The sequence below is a fragment of the Xyrauchen texanus genome, chromosome 3, assembly GCF_025860055.1.
Source record: "Xyrauchen texanus isolate HMW12.3.18 chromosome 3, RBS_HiC_50CHRs, whole genome shotgun sequence".
Taxonomy (NCBI): Eukaryota; Metazoa; Chordata; class Actinopteri; order Cypriniformes; family Catostomidae; genus Xyrauchen; species Xyrauchen texanus.
The window spans coordinates 12,267,929-12,284,313 of record NC_068278.1 but is presented as its reverse complement, the minus strand read 5'-3'; positions in this window follow the sequence as shown (position 1 = coordinate 12,284,313).

The window sequence follows — 16,385 nt, the reverse complement described above, 5'->3', positions numbered from 1 at the left end:
TTGATGAGATCTCTGATTGCGCCACCCACAATTCAGATCTGTATATTGTGACAGAAGGTTATAGAAATATTATAGAAAAATATTTTTTTCTAGTACTTGCTGCTAGCTAGTGGAATGAAATAAGATTTTTGCAAGAAGCAAACAAAAACAGAATTAAATGCTTACAAAATTCAGGCAACTAAAACAAATATTTTTATTTTTTAATTATCTTCATCATAAGAATATAAAAATATACAATATTACTTATTAATTATTGGAATCTTATTTATTATGATGATTTTATTTGGGATGGTTCTGTAAAATGAGACCATTTTTTTTCTTTTGTTTTGGCAATTAGGTCACTGTATGTGTGTAAGGTTAGCTTTCAAATTTTGGAGTAACAAATTGCACAAGAGTTTGAAGAGGATATACAAATCAACTACTGTACCTCCTATCTGTTAGGGTTACCTCGTCATGTTTCACTGTTGCCCCTTTGTTTACCATTTTTGTCACTTTTGTTATTCCGTAGTTTTCACTTTTGTCCCTTGTGTAGCTCCACAGTCTCCCTGTTAGCGTTCGTGTTCTCAGTTCATTGTTTTCACCTGCCCTCGTTTATTTGCCATTGGTTTCTGTTCATCCCCTTGTTATCTTGTTTGAGTTCTGTTTGTTCATTGGCCCCTTTGTCCTCTGTCTACGTATTTAAACCCTGTCTGTTTGTTCAGTCGCTGTCGATCGTTGAATGTTGTTAGCCTGGTATGTGTCCCCTGCCCGTTTTCTCAGTCTTGTGTTTATTTCCCCATTGAGGGTTTTTCTTTGTGTTTATTGATTTATCTGTTCCAAATAAAGTAAGCTTGCATTTAGACCCACTCTCCTCGTCTGCCTTTGCTGCCTCCGTTCATAACAGAACGATCGACCACCAAATATGGATCTAGCAGCTTACTTTATGGAACTGACCCAGGCTGATTTGACCATCCGTGAGTACTCCCACTTCTTTTCCGCTGTTGCCATCCACACCGGCTTCGACGACACATCCCTGAAGACCATCTACCAGCTCGGGCTACCAACATACCAGCTGTGGGAATTGCCGAACTCCGGAGACCTCACGTGGAGGGAATATGTGAGTCTAGTCTTGAGAGAACTCGCCGCCGGGAACCACCTCTCTCAATCCCGGTTTCCGCCTCTGGGCTTTCTGTGCCTGCCACGACCAACGAGCCAGCGTTGCCAGCTTCGTCTGCCCGGCGGAGGAGGAGAAGAGGAAAGGCTTCTGCTCCCCAGTCTCCGCCTGCCGCGGCCAGCGAGCCGGAGCCCACGCCTGCCACGGCCAGCGAGCCGGAGCCCATGCCTGCCACGGCCAGCGAGCCGGAGCCCACGCCTGCCACAGTCAGCGAGCCGGCGCCTGTAGCCTCCGACGTCAGCGAGCCGGCGCCTGTAGCCTCCGACGTCAGCGAGCCGGCGCCTGTAGCCTCCGACGTCAGCGAGCCGGCGCCTGTAGCCTCCGACGTCAGCGAGCCGGCGCCTGTAGCCTCCGACGTCAGCGAGCCGGCGCCTGTCGCCTCCGACGTCAGCGAGCCGGCGCCTGTAGCCTCGACCGCCCCTGAGCCAGCGCCTGTAGCCTCGACCGTCCCTGAGCCAGCGCCTGTGGTCTTGTCCGTCCCAGTGCCAGTAGCCATGACCGTCCAAGAGCCAGCGCCAGTAGCCATGACTGTCCAAGAGCCAGCACCCCTCGAGCCTCCCAGGGCTCCTCCTTCCGAGCTTTCCAGAGCTCTGCCTTCCGAGCTTCCTGAGCTTCCCAGAGCTCCGCCCTCCGAGCTTCCCAGAGCTCCGCCCTCCGAGCTTCCCAGAGCTCCAATTCTCAAGCCTTCCAGGGCTCCGCCCCTCCAGCTTCTCAAGCCCCTCAAGCCTTTCAGGGCTCTGCCCCTCAAGCCTCTCGAGCCTTCTACGGCCCTTCTCCCCGAGCCTCCTACGGCTCTGCCTCCAGAGCCTCCTACGGCTCCATCTCCCGAGCCTCCTACGGCTCTGCTCCCAGAGACTCCAGAGCTTTCTAGGGCCCCACCTCTCGAGCCCCGCCCTCCGAGCTTCCCAGAGCTCCACCTCTCAAGCCTTCCAGGGCTCTGCCCCTCCAGCTTCTCAAGCCCCTCAAGCCTCTCGAGCCTTCTACGGCCCTTCTCCCCGAGCCTCCTACGGCTCCGCCTCCCGAGCCTCCCACGGCTCCACCTCCTGAGCCTCCTACGGCTCCGCCTCCCGGACTCTCTAGGACTCTGCTCCTCAAGTCTCTCGAGCCTCCCAGGACTCCGCCCCTCAAGTCTCTTGAGCCTTTCTGGGCTCCGCTTCCCGAGCCTCCTACGGCTCCGCATCCAGAGCCTTCCAGGCCTCCGCCTCTGGAGCCTCCTATGGCGCCACCTCCATCGGCCCCGCCGCCAGAGCCTTCCAGGCCCCCTGAACCGGCCCTTGCCTTGTGGCCAGCTCCCGGGCCATCCAAACCTGTCCACCTATTGTGGCCGCCTCCCAGACCACCTAAACCTGTCCTTACCCGGTCAATACCTCCCAGGCCTCCTAACCTGGCCCCTGACCTGTGGCCTCCTCCCAGGCCTCCTGACCCGGCCCCTGTCTTGTGGCCTCCTCCCGGGGCCCCTGACCCAGTCCCTGTCCTGTGGCCTCCTCCCGGGGCCCCTGACCCAGTCCCTGTCCTGTGGCCTCCTCCCAGGCCTCCTGACCCGGCCCCTGTCCTGTGGCCTCCTCCCAGGGCCCCTGACCCTGTTCCTGACCTGTGGCCTCCTCCCAGGCCTCCTGACCCGGTCCCTATCCTGTGGCCTCCTCCCAGGGCCCCTGACCCTGTTCCCATCCTGTGGCCTCCTCCCAGGCCTCCTGACCCGGCCCCTGTCCTGTGGCCTCTTCCCGGGTCCCCTGACCCAGTCCCTGTCCTGTGGCCTCCTCCCAGGCCTCCTGACCCGGTCCCTGTCCTGTGGCCTCCTCCCAGGGCCCCTGACCCTGTTCCCATCCTGTGGCCTCCTCCCAGGTCCCCTGACCCAGTTCCTGACCTGTGGCCTCCTCCCAGGCCTCCTGACCCGGCCCCTATCCTGTGGCCTCCTCCCAGGGCCCCTGACCCTGTTCCCGTCCTGTGGCCTCCTCCCAGACCTCCTGACCCAGTCCCTGTCCTGTGGCCTCCTCCCAGGCCTCCTGACCCTGTTCCAGTCCTGTAGCCTCCTACCAGGCCTCCTGACCCGGTACCTGTCCTGTGGCCTCTTCCCAGGCCCCCTGAACCGGTCCCTGCCCTGTGGTTGGCTCCCAGACCACCTGAACCTGTCCTTGCCCTGTGGCCAGCTCCCAGGCCTCCTGAACCGGTCCCTGTCCTGTGGCCAGCTCCCAGGCCTCCTGAACCGGTCCCTGCCCTGTGGCCAGCTCCCAGGCCTCCTGAACCTGTCCTTGCCCTTTGTGCCCCCCAGGACAACCTGTCCTTGCCCTTTGTGCCCCCTTGGACTTCCTGCCTGCCCTCTGTGCCCCCCTTGGACTTCCTGCCTGCCCATTGTGCCCCCCTTGGACTTCCTGCCTGCCCTCTGTGCCCCCTTGGACTTCCTGCCTGCCCTTTGTGCCCCCCAGTCAATGGACCTTTTTTTTTGTTTTATGTGATATTACTGTTGATCGTCTGGAATCCGATCCTTGAGGGGGGGCTCTGTTAGGGTTACCTCGTCATGTTTCACTGTTGCCCCTTTGTTTACCATTTTTGTCACTTTTGTTATTCCGTAGTTTTCACTTTTGTCCCTTGTGTAGCTCCACAGTCTCCCTGTTAGCGTTCGTGTTCTCAGTTCATTGTTTTCACCTGCCCTCGTTTATTTGCCATTGGTTTCTGTTTATCCCCTTGTTATCTTGTTTGAGTTCTGTTTGTTCATTGGCCCCTTTGTCCTCTGTCTACGTATTTAAACCCTGTCTGTTTGTTCAGTCGCTGTCGATCGTTGAATGTTGTTAGCCTGGTATGTGTCCCCTGCCCGTTTTCTCAGTCTTGTGTTTATTTCCCCATTGAGGGTTTTTCTATGTGTTTATTGATTTATCTGTTCCAAATAAAGTAAGCTTGCATTTAGACCCACTCTCCTCGTCTGCCTTTGCTGCCTCCGTTCATAACACTATCTTAATACCAATATCTTACTACTAATCTAAATTAAGTAAAAAATGCTTAAAGCAAAATAACTGTCTCTGTTTGGTTGATGGATTACTCCCACCCAATCAATCCTGATAAAATTTCAGCAATAAACATGAATGTAGAATGAATTACATGAATTCTACACAAATGCAAGGCTTTGACTCTGGCCTTCAGAACAGCCAATGCAACCGCACACTCTTACTTCAATTCACTTCTCTGTGGTCTATGAACGAGCGGCGCCTGGTGGCCCCATCACAAAGAGGCTCAAAGTCTATTTCATGATCAATCACTTTCTCTGTTCCACTGTGGTGGAATAAGCTAACACCTTTCACACAATCTGCCGATACCATATCAACATTCAAGAACCAGATAAAAACACATCTGCTCCACAAGCACTTAACCAACCCGCACAAACTAAACTTACTACTGAGCTTACTCTTACTGTAAAAAAAGTCTCTTTCTTCTGTGCTAGCACCTATACTACCCACCTTGAGAACTTGGCAGTACAACTGCAGATGTTGTTGAACTTTGTATTACAAATTGCTTGCTATGTTCCTCCTTTGTAAGTTGCTTTGGATAAAAGCATCTACTAAATGTAAATGTACATACTCAAGAAAATGTAAAAATGCTTCTCTTAAGTCTCCAGACCTGAATGTTTTGATGTTTTTAATTTTTACATTTTATTATCCCTGGGAAGCATGTTCTAACCATGGCTGTGGAAACAGCTTCTTTCCTGGGCTTGGCAGGTGCAGTGGTTCTTATTCTGTGCTGGAGGTTTGCAGAATGAGTAGTGAGTTGTGCCAGTGCTAGTGCTGGTTGTAGCCAGATCTGAAAAAAGTGTGTGCTAGCCACCAAGTGATCCGCTCACTCTGTGCATGCAGCAGGATTGTGTGAACTTCTGATCCCCTCTCTGTGGTTCTTCACAACACTTTTATCATCTTGGAAAGGAAGATAGCACAGATCCTATTGATCATGCTGAGACTTAAATTAAGATTCTGTTCTTGACTTGTTTGAGTGCAGAAATTTAATGTAGTAGTACTCTACAAGATGAATGTTTATAGGCAACCAGTGTGCGTCAGCATTTTATATATATTCAAATGTATTTTCCTGTCAAATGCTTCATGAACTCGCTATTACCATGCCACCTCAGTGTTGGGCACAATTTAATAAAAAAAAATGTAGCTTGAATCCTGCTAAGGCTCATGCATTATTCAGCTAGAAGCTTACAATCTTTTTTACTCAAATAACCAAATACTTTCTTTTGTTTGTTTGTAGGTAGCACTTTAAAGACACCATGAAATGGTTTGATGAATGCAATTTTACTATTGAAGATGGGGCAGAACATACTGGGTCTGTTCCAAAACTTTGTAAGCTGCCTCGCTGTCTCCTGCCTACATAGACAGCTGTCTTCTATGGCAGTATCCTAATGGGGGTGTAACGATGCATTGATCTGGATCGATGCATTGATCCAATGACCGACGATCCAATGTTATCGATATAGATGTACCTTTATTCAGGGGGTCTGGGCAGCTCACCAAGTAAAGACAGTTCACCTAAGCATCAGGGAGGGTACAATCACATGGGGTAACCTCCTCGTGATCGCTATAATGTGGTTTGCTCTCTGTGTGGCGCAAGGTGAGTTGTGCGTGGATGCCGTGGTGGAGTGGTGGTGGTGTAGTAGTCTAAACCACATAACTGGTAAACTGGTAATCAGAAGGTTGCTGGTTCGATCCCCACAGCCACCACCATTGTGTCCTTGAGCAAGGCACTTAACTCCAGGTTGCTCCAGGGGGATTGTCCCTGTAATAAGGGCTCTGTAAGTTGCTTTGGATAAAAGCGTCTGCCAAATGCATAAATGTAAATGTGGATGGTGTGAAGCTTCCAAATGCACTATTTCTCTGTGGTCACGCACTTAACAAGCCACCTGATAAGATGGTGTAAAGGGGTTAAGATGGGCAATGAGGAGGCGAGAACCAGCTTGAAAATATAAATAATAGTGTAATGATAAACTTAAACAAAAACACACATATAGGGCAGCTACACAGGGCCGGGGATCCCTGACGGGTTGGTGCGCCTTGCGCCCTGCCTTCTTCGACCTGGGAGGAGACAGGCGAGGGTAAGGCCAACACGGAGCGACAGCGAGAAAGAGAGAGGAGAGAGAAAAAAATTAACTCCATAACTAGCTCTCTGATGTGCCATCGCATGGCTCCTCCACCCTCTCAGTCAGACGACAGCCGCTCCTCCCTGGGCGGACCGGAGTCAAACCTCTGACCCCCAGCAGAGAGAACGCCCCTCTGTGATTCTGGTGGACTGTGGGGACACTCCTCCTTCCCTGGCAGCGGCCCTACCACTCTAGGCGGTGGGGGAGTCGACTCCCACCTCCCCTTGTGGACAGCAATCTTCCCTCGACCCCTCCACGTTTTCCCCAGGTGGTCGGGGAGTCCAGTCCCTCCTCGCCTTGCGGACATTGACCGTTCACTTTGGGGTGGTCGGATGCAAATTGCTTCACCCTGTGGATGGCAGCGGCTCTCCCCTGAGTGGACGGCAGTGTCGAGGTCTCTACGACGGGCATCCCTCCTCCTTCCCGGGTTTCGGCACGGCAAGGAGGAAGCGAGAACACATAGAAACCATGCTGATATGAGCCGAAAACACTTATAATACACGCTGATATGAGCCGAAAACACATAGAAATCACGCTGATATAAGCCGAAAATATGCTGATATGAGCCGAAAACACATAGAAATCATGCTGATATGAGCCGAAAACACAGAAATCATGCTGATATGAGCCGAAAACACATAGATCACGTGGATACAAGCAGAAAACACAGAAATCACGCTGATATGAGCCAAAAACACACCGAAATCATGCTGATATGAGCCGAAAACGTATCGGTTACCTAACGTAACCTCGGTTCTCTCTAGATGAGGGAACGAGTATTGCGTAAGCTAGCTTACGCTACGGGAAAGATTCATCTTTTCTGAGATATTGAAGCCAAAAAATTATCCTTAATTTTTGTATCCATTGTCAACGCAGTGCGGCAGCTGCAGACCTTGAGCGGGCTATCTAGCGAGCTCATAGGTTGCTCTGCGGCAACTGCTGCAGCCTATAGACGAGCTTGGGCGAACTCGCATCCAATGAGAGGCGTCCGCGCGCTCACTGCATCAAAGCCCGCCAAAATGGGCGTGACTAGAGTGCATATAAGCGTAGTTCGTAGGCTGGAACCCTGGTTTTCATTGACTGAAGCGAAAAGTCGCTCGTGGCGCGAGCACGGCCGGCTACGCAATACTCGTTCCCTCATCTAGAGAGAACCGAGGTTACGTTAGGCAACCGATACGTTCTCTTACGAGAGGTTCTCTCGTATTGCGTAAGCTAGCTTATGCTACGAGAACCCATTGTCAACGCCGTGCGCGCCAAGCATCCACTGTATGAGCCCCAGGGAATTAAGGGGGGACCCGGGGGAGCCCTTATGAGTGAGGAAATAATATTTGGCCGGCAAGAATGCGGGTCATTGATTGTGTAATACATAAGCACATAGTGGGAAGGGAACGACAGAGCGGCGGTGCCGGTCTGTGTGGAATGTGACCCATCAGTGCAGCTCACCAGGGGAGCTGTAGCGTATTAAACCGCTAGTAGTTTTGCCTGCAGACGGGCACTTCCATATTGTAAAATCTGACAAAGGTGGAGGGGGAAGTCCATCCCGCTGCCACACATATGTCGTGAATGGAAATCCCGCTGGACCATGCCCACGAGGATGCCATGCCTCTAGTGGAGTGAGCCCTAATGCCCAACGGGCATGGCAGGTCTTTTGACGCGTATGTAGCAGCAATAGCGTCCACTATCCATCTAGATAGTGTCTGTTTCGAGGCGGCGAGACCTTTGGTGCGCCCTCCGAACGAAACAAAAAGCTGCTCAGAGCGTCTGAAAGCGGCGGAGCACGCAGTATACAATCTCAGTGCTCTGACCGGGCAAAGGAGATTGGCGTCGCGTTCGCTATCGGGTGCTGGCAGCGCCGATAGGGAAATTACCTGTGCTCTGAAAAGGAGTACCGATCACCTTGGGAACATAGCCGTGTCTAGGCTTTAAAATGACCTTGGAGTCACTTGGTCCAAACTCAAGACACGCAGCGCTGACAGACAGCGGGTGAAGGTCTCCCACACGTTTGACTGATGACAGGGCAGTCAGAAAAACGGTTTTGAGTGAAAGGTATTTCAAATCCACAGATTGAAGTGGTTCGAAAGGGGGGGCTTTCATAGTTTCGAGAACTATAGAAAGATCCCAGATAGGAACCGATGGGGCGCGGGGGTTCATCCTTCTAGCTCCCCTGAGGAAACGGATGACCAGCTCGTTTTTACCCCATGACTGGCCGTGCAGGGGTTCAGCGAACGCCGCAACGGCCGCCACATACACTTTGAGCGTGGATGGGGATCTGCCCTTATCCAGCAGCTCTTGTAGGAATACGAGCAGCGACAACACCCCACATGTCCGCGGGTCCAGGTCTCTGTCGGTGCACCATTTTGAGAACACAGACCATTTTGACGCATAGAGTCTTCTCGTGGAAGGGGCTCTAGCGTGTATGATGGTGTTTATTACTCCTTCTGGCAGAGCGACGGGTAGTCGTTGATCACCCACGCATGCAGCGCCCAGCGCTCTGGGTGGGGATGCCAGATTGTGCCGCGAGCTTGAGAGAGGAGATCTGCTCTCACTGGGATGGGCCACGGCGCTGTCAGTGACAGCTGCGTAAGCTCCGGGTACCATGTCTGATTCTCCCAATGCGGGGCTATGAGGAGCACCCAGTGACGCTGCTTCCCTGATCCTCTGCATTACCTGTGGCAATAGCGAGACGGGAGGGAAGGCGTAAGCGGGCGCCTGGGCCAGTCCTGGGCCAGCGCGTCCTCGCTGAGAAAAATATTGGGCAGTGAGAGTTCTCTTTGGACGCAAAGAGGTCTATCTCTGCTCTGCCGAATAGGTGCCATAACGCCTGGACTGTTTGAGCGTGCAGGGACCATTCCCCTGGGGGAATATTGTCTCTGGACAGTCTGTCCGGGCCGCCGCTCAGGTGGCCTGGCACGTGCGTCGCCCTCAGCGAGCGCAGGTGGCACTGGGACCAACTCAGTATGCGTTTCGTCAGATGGAAGAGGTTCCTGGATCTGACACCGCCCTGACGGTTTAGGTAGGATACCACAGATCTGTTGTCCGAACGGACCAGGACGTGGTGACCCTGAATGACCGGGAGAAAGCGCACGAGCGCGTACTCGACCGCTATCATTTCCAGACAATTTATGTGAAGGAGCTTTTCCTGAACTGACCATAGGACGAAAACCGGAGAGCCCTCGGAGGCCGCGCCCCAACCCGTGTTGGACGTGTCTGTCGAGATGACTTTTCGGCGAGATACAGCTCCCATTGTCACTCCCCGCTGATACCATTCGGCCACTGTCCAGGGCTGCAGAGCTGATATACAGGTCTGAGTCACCTTGATGGGCTGGCGGCCTGTGGCCCAAGCCCGGCGAGACGCGCGGGTGTTTAGCCAATGCTGAAGCGGGCGCATGTGCAGTAAACCCAGCTGAAGTACTGCTGCGGCTGAGGCCATGTAACCTAGCACTCTCTGGAATTTCTTCAGAGGCGTGAGGCTGTTCATCTGAAAAGATGCGGCTAGTCGCTGAACACGGCGCGCGCGCTGTGTAGATAAGCGAGCCGTCATTGCCACCGAGTCTAGTTCTATTCCAAGGAAGGAAATTGTCTGACTGGGCTGTAGTGAGCTCTTGGTCCAATTGACTGCAAGACCCAAACTGTTCAGATGGCTGAGGAGAACTGCTCTGTGAGACAGAAGCTCCATATGTGACTGTGCCATAATCAGCCAGTCGTCCAAATAGTTCAAAATACGCAAACCCTGCGAGCGCCGCATCCATGCACTTCGTGAAAGTACGGGGTGCTAAGGACAGGCCGAACGGGAGGACGGTGTATTGATAAACCTGGCCGTCGAAGGCGAATCTCAAGAATGGCCTGTGACGGGGATTTATCTGAATCTGAAAGTATGCATCTTTCAGATCGAGAGAAATAAACCAGTCCCTCTGGCGCACATGCGCGAGGAGTTTCCTGATTGTAAGCATTTTGAACGGTCTTTTTGCAAGCACCTTGTTCAAAACCCTGAGATCTAATATGGGTCTGAGGCCGCCCTCTTTCTTGGGAACAAGAAAATAACGGCTGTAAAGCCCCAACTCGCTCAGAGAGGGTGGCACTTTCTCTATGGCCCTTTTGCACAGAAGGCTTGCTATTTCTGAACGAAGCATGCACGCTGCTTCCGTGTTCACAGTGGTTTCGAGCCGCGCTCTGAAGCGAGAAGGGCGGCGATCGAACTGTAGCAAATAGCCCTGTTGTATTGTGCTTAACACCCACTTGGATATCCCTGGAATAGCTTCCCACGCTTTGAAGCGTAACGCTAGAGGGTGAATGGCCAATTCGCTCTGATTGCCGCACACAGAGCGCTGAACAAAATGTGTGAGCTGCGTTTAGTGTGTTCATGCATGATTGCTCGCAGACAGCATGAACAGGCTGTTTTGTGAGTGACTTCCCGATTGGAATGAATGGAGAAAGAGTCACATCTGTTACGTGATGCGCAAGCATAGTCATGGGCACGGGACTTACACACAGAGGAATGTTTGCTGGCCGTGTAACAGAGCGGGCAGAGAATGGGCGCGCGCACGTATTCATGGGCGCATTTATTGACTCTAGCGCTTGAGCGGTTCGTAACCGCTTTATGTGAGCGTGCTCTGGTGGGGACATGAGACATGCAGTGCTTGTGTGCAGAAGTGAACACTGGATTGTGGGCACATTTTCTACACATAGGGCTGGTCGTGTGACAGAGCGGCCAGAGAATGGGCGCACGCACGCATTTGTGGGCGCCTTCATTGACTCTGACACTCGAGCGGTTTGTAACCGCTTTATGAGAGCGTGCTCTGATAGGGGCACGGGATGTGTTATGCTTGTGTGTAGGGGCGAACACTGGGTTGTGGGCACATTTTCTACACATAAGACATGTTTGCTCTTTACAAGATTTATTTGGGTCGCCGTGAAAACGGCGTTTGAATGCAGGCAAGCGGGCAGTGTCACCGGCTTGTTGGCTGCTAAATTCACCACTGTAGTAGCCTGAGAGAAGGGGACTGACAGGGGGCAAAGCTTTGACGGTGGTCCAGCCGCGGCGGAACTGAGCCGTCGTTTGTTCAAAGTTAGGAAGACTTCGGTCGCTCTGGTTTCAGCGTTACCTTAAATCGAGGCCCGCGGGGAGGCGGCAGTCTGCGGCGGCTGTCTGAGCGCGATTGAGGGCGGCCGCCCTGTCGACGCTGAGAAGTCTGAGATTGTTGAGCTGGGCGCTGTGAAGAGGCTCGTGCAGGAGGCTGATCACGTGAGCGGCCTGCAGAGGAGCTAGCGCGACGAGGCAGAAAGAGATTCATGGCTTGTGTGGCTTTTGGACCTCTGAAAACCGGTCAATGATACCACTCACCGCGGAGCCGAAGAGACCGGATGGAGAGAGCGGTGCGTTGAGGAACGTAGAGCTCTGCTTCTCCCATGTCGGCTAGCGTTAACCACAGATGTCTCTCGGTCACAGTCAGCGCGCCATGCACTTCCACATAGCTTGGGCTGCAGCTTTGGTAGCTGGAGGGCGAGGTCCGTAGCACTCCGTATGTCTGCAACTGCCTCTGGATGCCTACTTTCCTCATCTCACTCCCGCAGAAGGTCCGCTTGGAGGATCTGTAGGACGGCCATAGAGTGCAGAGCAGATGCAGCTTGGCCGGCGGCGGAATAGGCGCGGCCAACACAGGCGGAAGTTGTTCTGCAGGCCTTAGACGGGAGCACTGGTTTAGACCGCCATCTCGCGGAGAGCGGGCAAAAGGTGTGCTGCTACCGCATCCTCGACCGGAGGGATGGAAGCGTAGCCCTTCTCAGTGGCGCCGTCCACCGAAGCAAGAGAGGTGGAGACGTGGGATCGGACCCTGGCCGAGAAAGGTGCGTTCCATGATTTGGAAAGCTCGCCGTGGAGTTCTGGCAGGAAGGGAGCGGCCCGGGTAGCGGGTGCTGCGCGGTGGCGACTCTGTAGAAAGCAGCCGTCAAGTCTGTTGGGTGCCTGCTCAAGGGGCGGTGACCACTCGAGCCCGAGGCGCGGCATGAGGCGCAAGTGGAGCGATGCATCTTAAAAAAGACGCTCGTACTCTTTTGTGAAGTTCTTAAGAACTAGCTTGCTTTTAAAAAGGATACGTCGCCGGATGGCATAGCTCGCAGGACGGCTGAAGGTGGCGAAGACGGCCGGCTTCTTCGAGCGCTGTCCACGCTTGCTTGATGCCCCTCGAACGGCGACGCGGCTTCCAGTTCAGTGATGCGAAGAGCTTCGCTGAAGAGATGAAAATCAGGGTTCCAGCCTACGAACTACGCTTATATGCACTCTAGTCACGCCCATTTTGGCGGGCTTTGATGCAGTGAGCGCGCGGACGCCTCTCATTGGATGCGAGTTCGCCCAAGCTCGTCTATAGGCTGCAGCAGTTGCCGCAGAGCAACCTATGAGCTCGCTAGATAGCCCGCTCAAGGTCTGCAGCTGCCGCACTGCGTTGACAATGGATACAAAAATTAAGGATAATTTCAATGTAAGGCTTCAATATCTCAGAAAAGATTAATCTTTCCCGTAGCGTAAGCTAGCTTACGCAATACGAGAGAACCTCTCGTAAGAGAACACATAAATCATGTGGATACGAGCAGAAAACACACAGAAATCATGCTGATATGAGACAAAAACACATAAATCACGTGGATACGAGCAGAAAACACAGAAATCACGCAGATATGAGCCGAAAACACATAGAAATCATGCCGATATGAGATGAAATCACACTGATATGAGCCGAAAACAAAGAAATCAGTGTGATATGAGCCGAAAACACGCTGATATGAGCCAAAAACACACAGAAATTACACTGATATAAGACGACAACACAGAAATCACGCAAATACGAGCTGAAAACACATAGAAAACACTTATAATACATGCTGTAATGAGCCGAAAACACTTATAAAACATAGAAATCATGCTGATATGACACGAAATCACTTATAATACATGCTGATATGAGCTGAAAACAAATAGAAATCACGCTGATATGAGCTGAAATCACACTGATATGAGCCGAAACGCTGATTTGAGACGAAAACACTTATAATACACGCTTATGTGCTGAAAACACATAGAAAACACTTATAATACACGCTGTAATGAGCCGAAAACACATAGAAATCACGCTGATATGAGACGAAAACACTTATAATACACACTGATATGAGCTGAAAACACATAGAAAACACTTATAATACACGCTGTAATGAGCCGAAAACACATAGAAATCATGCTGATATGACACAAAATCACTTATAATACATGCTGATATGAGCCGAAAACACTTATAATACATGCTGATATGAGCTGAAAACACTTATAATACAGGCTTATATGAGCTGAAAACACATAGAAATCATGCTGATATGAGCTGAAAACACATAGAAATCATGCTGATATGACACAAAATCACTTATAATACATGCTGATATGAGCTGAAAACACTTATAATACACGCTGATATGAGCCGAAAACACTTATAATACATGCTGTAATGAGCCGAAAACACTTATAAAACATAGAAATCATGCTGATATGACACGAAATCACTTATAATACATGCTGATATGAGCTGAAAACAAATAGAAATCACGCTGATATGAGACGAAAACACTTATAATACACGCTGATATGAGCTGAAATCACACTGATATGAGCCGAAAACACGCTGATTTGAGACGAAAACACTTATAATACACGCTTATGTGCTGAAAACACATAGAAATCACGCTGATATGAGACGAAAACACTTATAATACACACTGATATGAGCTGAAAACACATAGAAAACACTTATAATACACGCTGATTTGAGACGAAAACACTTAATACACGCTTATGTGCTGAAAACACATAGAAATCACGCTGATATGAGATGAAAACACTTATAATACACACTGATATGAGCTGAAAACACATAGAAAACACTTATAATACAGGCTTATATGAGCTGAAAACACATAGAAATCATGCTGATATGAGCTGAAAACACATAGAAATCATGCTGATATGACACAAAATCACTTATAATACATGCTGATATGAGCTGAAAACACTTATAATACACGCTGATATGAGCCGAAAACACTTATAATACATGCTGATATGAGCTGAAATCACTTATAATACACGCTGATATGAGCCGAAAACACTTATAATACATGCTGTAATGAGCCGAAAACACTTATAAAACATAGAAATCATGCTGATATGACACGAAATCACTTATAATACATGCTGATATGAGCTGAAAACAAATAGAAATCACGCTGATATGAGACGAAAACACTTATAATACACACTGATATGAGCTGAAATCACACTGATATGAGCCGAAAACACGCTGATTTGAGACGAAAACACTTATAATACACGCTTATGTGCTGAAAACACATAGAAATCACGCTGATATGAGACGAAAACACTTATAATACACACTGATATGAGCTGAAAACACATAGAAAACACTTATAATACACGCTGTAATGAGCCGAAAACACATAGAAATCATGCTGATATGACACAAAATCACTTATAATACATGCTGATATGAGCTGAAAACACTTATAATACACGCTGATATGAGCCGAAAACACTTATAATACATGCTGATATGAGCTGAAAACACATAGAAATCATGCTGATATGAGCTGAAAACACTTATAATACATGCTGATATGAGCTGAAAACACATAGAAATCATGCTGATATGACACGAAATCACACTGATATGAGCCGAAAACACTTATAATACACGCTGTAATGAGCCGAAAACACATAGAAATCACGCTGATATGAGACGAAAACACATAGAAATCATGCTGATATGACACGAAATCACTTAAAATACACGCTGCTATGTGACAAAAACACATAGATATCACGCTGATCTGAGATGAAAACACATAGAAATCATGCTGATCTGAGATGAAAACACTTATAATACACGCTGTAATGAGCCAAAAACACATAGAAATCATGCTGATATGAGACGAAAACACATAGAAATCACGCTGCTATGAGACAAAAACACATAGAAATCACGCTGGTCTGGGATGAAAACACATAGAAATCACGCTGATTTGAGACGAAAACACTTATAATACACGCTTATATGTGCTGAAATCACATAGAAATCATGCAGATATGACCCGAAATCACTTATAATACACGCTGATATGAGCTGAAAACACATAGAAATGAGCTGATATGAGACGAAAACACTTATAATACACACTGATATGAGCTGAAAACACATAGAAATCACACTGATTTGAGACGAAAACACTTATAATACAGGCTTATATGTGCTGAAATCACATAGAAATCATGCTGATATGACCCGAAATCACTTATAATACACGCTGATATGAGCTGAAATCACACTGATATGAGCCGAAAACACTTATAATACACGCTGTAATGAGCCGAAAACACATAGAAATCACGCTGATATGAGACGAAAACACATAGAAATCATGCTGATATGACACGAAATCACTTAAAATACACGCTGATATGAGCTGAAAACACAGAAATCACGCCGATAGGAGCCGAAATCACATAGAAATCATGCTGATCTGAGACAAAAACACATAGAAATCACGCTGATATGAGCTGAAAACACACAGAAATCACACTGATATGAGCCGAAAACACAGAAATGACGCTGATATATGACCAAAAAATCTTATAATACACGCTGATATGAGCTGAAAACACCGAACACACATACAACAAATGCTGAAATGTGCTGAACACACATAATACAATCTACGGTGAAACACGATGCACACATTTCATCCTGCACTGATTTGATCAGGAACTTTTTTAAACTTCAGTCACTATTTCGTAATATTGGGATGCTTCAAGAGAGGCCAAAGCAGAGATTCTGGTCTTCACAGGTGCGACATCTCACATCTTCTGTTGTCTGTTTACTCTGTATGATGGTTTTCCCAGCCAGCGGCAGCAGTGGAATGGAAACAGACGCGTTTTTGAAAGTTGAGGTTGTACCGCTCTTAAAACAGCACACGCCGCTGGAAACACATCAAAATGGTCAAAGACGTCCATCTAGTGCATGTTTACATAGAACAACAATTAAAATAGCGCGG